The 5,442-nt window shown below is 43.1% G+C and overlaps 1 pseudogene; it reads left to right on the forward strand.

Annotated features, from left to right (window-relative positions):
* The first annotated feature begins 3,807 nt into the window (after positions 1-3,807).
* LOC114885779 lies at positions 3,808-5,189 on the forward strand (annotated as a pseudogene).
* The last annotated feature ends 253 nt before the right edge of the window (positions 5,190-5,442 follow it).

Raw genomic sequence — 5,442 nt, forward strand, 5'->3', positions numbered from 1 at the left:
GCTAATTTCCATCATATATGCATACACTTATGTACATCTTCCATATATTTATCCAAAATATATATTCATATATGTGTCTATATACACAAATGTATGTGTATATCTGTATGTATTTGTGTGTGTGCGTGTGTGTGTGTTAATCTTTTTTCCATCATTCCACTCTTTTGGAGTTAAGATGTGTAAACTCAAGAAAGATCATCAATCTCAAAGACATAAAGTCCTATACATTATGTTTCAAGGTGAACAAGCATAGCATATTTTAGGGTCTGTAAGAATGGCTAGAGTGTAGGTTTGTTTTAGGAAGAGGGAAATGATCACACAAGACTCTGGAGAGAAATTTTTTATAACAGAGCCAGATCCTGAAGGACCGTGTAAACAAAGTTAAGAAGTTTGAAGTTTATTCTATGATCTATAGGGAACCACTGAATGAGTTGAGCAGAGAATGATGTAATCAGATTCATACTTTAGAAAAATCACTGGCTACAGCAGAAAGAATTAAGTAGGGTGCAAAGTGGAGATGGGGATCTGCTCTCAGGTGATTGCAATGATGGAAGCAAGCGATAATGGTGGTCTGAACAGAGGCAGCAGCAGCAGAGATGGAAAGAACTGAACCAATTTGAGACATATTTGGGAAGCAGAGTTGATGACTCTTGGTGTTTGTTAGAAATAGGAGTGGAAATGGGAAGAGGAGTCCGGGAAAATTGCCAGTTCTGACCTAGGCAGTGGGTGCTGGTGCCATTCACTAAGATAGGAAGCTTAGACACACAAAGCAGCAGTTTAAGAAGAAGCCGATGGGGGAGAGAGAAGAGACTAGGATCCAGAAGCCAGCCATATCCCCCGAGGAAGCCCACAGCCATCCACATGGAGGGAGGTGCCATCTCACCTGAATGCAGACTGAAGCACTGCACTGATTGATATATCCTGCCAGACACTCACCAGAGATGGTGATTTGGGGACCAAAGTGAGAACAGGACTGTTTATTACTTCAGAGTCCACAGAAAAGACACCACAATTTCCAGAATTTATCCCCAGGGACAGAGGAAGTCTACTCCCACTGAAAAATTTTTAAATTGTATTTTTGTGGCAGGCCATGCATCGTGGATTCAACATGCTAATTACAGCTACATGAAAGTGTACTCTCCAAATCGAAGATACACGTTCTATTAAGCACACATACAACACTTATCCAAATCGATCCCATACCAGTCACAAAGACAGCACGAAATTTTTCAAAAATCTGATGTCATAGAGATTACATTTTAACCACATTATCACTAGGTTAGACAACAACAGCAATATAGAAAAGGAGGAATACCACATTTTGATTAAAAGCACCTCCAAACAATTCATGAGTTAAAAAGGAAATGATAACGGAAATTACGAAATATCTAGACCTGAACAACCATCAAGGTATTACATATCAGAACGTATGGGGAACAGTTAAAGTGGTTCTTAGGTATAAGTTTGTAGCCTCAAGTATTTCTTTAAAAGAGAATTGAAATGAATAAGCATTCACTTCAAGAAAGTGCATTAACTCACTCAAAAAAATTTAGACACCAAAGTCTCATCTTTTTTAATACAAAACATTATTGGGTATATTTTACCATAATAAAAAACGGGGGGAAGGAGAACATTATTGGGTAAATAAACAAACACCTATTGGTCCAAGTAAAATTTATATCAGCCAAGTAATAAAAATGCTGATTTCATTCAATCTGCCTTATTTGCTTTTTTACATCTATATTGATCAAAAACTTCAATGGGTTAGTAGGCATTTGGCTTTTTCATATGTATTAGTATATATAATATCTATATGTACATACAGTATGATTCTCCGTATGTATATATCATAGTCCAACTCGGACATTTTGCCTCTAAATAGAAAACAGCTCTGAGAGAAGTAAGATGAAGGAATAAATAAGGACACGGGCCCAGGGTCAGAGAGCACTGAATTCTGTCTCCACCTTAATCTTGTATCATCTGGGTGACTTTGGCACATCTACGTAACCTCTGAAAACTTCAATTTCCTTCTGTGTAGGTTAGAGTTGCTGTGACACCGGTACCAGCCACAAATGATTGTTACAGGTTACTGAATACACAGTGCCGGTATCGTCAGGGCAGGGGGGTGGGGAGGCACTTGTGGGTGTTTTTGTTTGTTTGTTTGTTTACCATTCTAACAAGTATTAAGTGACATTATGTTTTACTAAGAGACTGCTATAAACTGAAGGTTTGTATCCTGCAAAACTCATCTGTTGAAAATACTAACTCACAATGGGATGATATTTGGAGTTGGGGCCCTTGGGGGTGATAACGAAGGTGTAGCCCTCGTGAATGGACTAGTGCCGTTATAAAACAGACCTTAGAGAGATACTTCACCCCTTCCTGGAAGTTCATAGCGAGATGGCCGTTTAAGAACCAGGAAGCGAGTCCTCGTCAGACACTACGAATCTGCCAGCACCTTGATCTTGGATTTCCTGACCTCCATAATTGTAAGAAATACATTTCTGTTGTTTACAAGCTACCCAGTCTATGGTATTATGTTATAGCAGCCCAAATGCGCTAAGACAGAGACATTCGTTATAACAGCCCAAGGATCCCTATTCTAGTTGTCAAGGGAATAAATATAAACAAGTCCCTAATCAATGACTTCACTAGTTGTTTTCCTTTCTTATCCAACTGAGTGAATTGCTGAAATATAGGTATGGGTGCACAAATATACACAGACACACAAGCAAGTCTCACCACTTTTGTCAAGCGCACCCTCTTGGACTATCACGGGAGACTTTCTTCTAGGACTTGAGGAGTAGTGTGTACCCTTTTACACTTTTCCAAAGAGGAATAAGCAAGACTTGTAAGGTTTGGTTGGCAGAATAATGACTCCCAAAGATGCCCATGTCCTAATCTACTGAACCTGTGAATTTGTTACATTTCATGGCAAGGGGGATTTAATGCTGCAGGTGGAAGTAGAGCGGCTGATCAGCAGGTCCTGAGATGAGGACGGTATCCTTGGTTATCCCAGTGAGCCCAATGGAATCGCAAGGCATCTTTAGAAATAAAAGAGGGAGACAGGAGACTCAGAGTCAGAGGGACGCAGCAAGAGAAAAACTCCACCTGTCATTTGCTGGCTTTGAAGAGGGAAGCAGGTCACATTCCAAGGAATGTGGGCAGCCTCTAGAAGCCAGAAAAAAGCCAGGGAACAGATTTTCCCCTAAGCCTTCAGATGGAACGCAGCCTTGCCAATGCCTTAATTTTAGTGAGACCAATTTTGGACTTCTGACCTCCAGAAGCTGAAGAGAATAAATCTGTATTGTTTTAAGCCACTGAGTTTGAGATAATTTGTTACAGTGGTAGCAGGAAACTAATACATAAGAGTTCCTTACAAGGAAAGAAAGATGAGATGGCCCCTCACTGGATACATTTCTGAAAGGACTTTCTTCCCATTAATCCACAAAATCCAGACTATGTTTGTGATCCCTGCCTTGGTTACAGTTTCTCAGAATTCAGTCCTGGGACATCTCATCCCTCTGTGTTCTCCCTGACTCTGTAACTTCATCCACATTCATGGTTTTAGATGCCTTTTTTTTTTTTTTTTGCGATACGCGGGCCTCTCACTGTTGTGGCCTCTCCCGTTGCGGAGCACAGGCTCCGGACGCGCAGGCTCAGCGGCCATGGCTCACGGGCCCAGCCGCTCCGCGGCACGTGGGATCCTCCCAGACCGGGGCACGAACCCGTGTCCCCTGCATTGGCAGGCGGACTCTCAACCACTGCGCCACCAGGGAAGCCCCTAGATGCCATTTTTATATAGGGCTGATCCACAAGTTTGAATCTCTCACTCAGCCCTCCTTTCAGAGCTCCAGGCCAGAATATCTTCACTTGGGTATCTCACAGGGATCTCAAGCTACAGGGATCCAACACTGAACTTTTCATTTTCTACTCTCCACTCTCCATCCTCACACCCCCAGCCTGCCTTTCCCTAGACTTCCCCAATTGCTCATGATAGAAAGTAGTCAGAAAACATTTGACACCTTTTCTCAACCTCCGATTACCGAGTCTTGCCAAGTCTGTCCTCAAATATGTTTCTAATTCACTCAGTTCTTGCCACGTTTTGTCACCACCCTAGTCCAAGCTATCATCGTCTTTTCCCTGAACTACTGTAACAGCCTCCTAACACCCCTGCTTCCCCCAATAGCCCTCCAGTTCATTCTCCACACTGCAGCCAGAGTGATTTTTTTTTTTTTTTTTTTTGGCCCGCCTCGCGGCTTGTGGGATCTTAGTTCCCTGAGCAGGGATTGAACCCGGGCCCTCAGCAGTGAAAGTGCAGAGTCCTAACCACTGGACCACCAGGGAACTCCCAGAGTGATCTTCAAAATATGAGTAAGATGATCCATGCCTCTGCTTAAGACCCTTTCAGGGCTTCCCGTTGCTTGTACAAGAATATCCAAACCTGCTCTTTTCTGGCTGGAATCATGGAGGGTGCAGAAGAGGAGAAAAAGAAGGTTCCTGCTGTACCAGGAACCGTTAAGAAAAAGCAAAGAAATTTCACAGAGCTGAAGATCAAGCTCCTGAGAAGTTATCCAAAAGATGCTTTGAAAGGCAAGGAGGAAGTTCATCAATGAAAAGGCTAAGCACTGTTACAAGGAGTATAGGCAGATGTACAGAAGCAATATTCGAATGGCTAGGAGGGCAAGGAAAGCTGGCGACTTCTATGTGCCTGAGGAACCCAGATTGGCACTTGTCATCAGGATCAGAGGTAGCAATGGTGTGAGCTCAAAGGTCCGAAAGGTGCTGCAGCTTCTTCGCCTCCTCCAGGTCTTCAGTGACACCTTTGTGAAGCTCAACGAGGCTTCAGTGAAGATTGTGGAACCACATATTGCATTGGGGGTACCCAAACCTGAAGGCAGAGAATGAACTGATCTACAAGTTTGGCTACGGCAAAATCAACAAGAAGTGAATTGCCCTGACAGTAACACGTGGATTGCTCAGTCACTTAGTAAATGTGGCGTCATCTGCATGGAGGATCTGATTCACGAGATCTGTTCTGTGGGAAAACGTCTCAGAGAAGCAAACAACTTCCCGTGACCCTTCAAACTGTCTTCTCCACTAGGTGTAATGAAGAAAAAGACCACCCATCTTCTAGAAGGTGGAGATGCTGGCACCAGATCAATAGGCTTATTAGAAGGATGAACTAAGGTATCTACCTTGATTATTTCTGTAATCTGGTCAGTTAATAAACGGTGACTGCTTTCAAATTGAAAGAAAAAGACAATCCAAACCCTTGAGCATGGCTTAAAAGGCCCCGCATGATCCTCATTCATCTCTCCAAATCTACCTCATGCCACTACCCCTGTGCAGCCGCTACCCCTGTGCAGCCGCTACCCCTGTGCAGCCACACTGACCTGCTTTTAATTCCTTGAAGATTCCAACCCCCCTCCAACCTCAGGG

This window comes from Monodon monoceros, unplaced genomic scaffold, assembly GCF_005190385.1.
Source record: "Monodon monoceros isolate NGI ecotype Baffin Bay Population unplaced genomic scaffold, NGI_Narwhal_1 Super_Scaffold_6, whole genome shotgun sequence".
Classification (NCBI taxonomy): Eukaryota; Metazoa; Chordata; class Mammalia; order Artiodactyla; family Monodontidae; genus Monodon; species Monodon monoceros.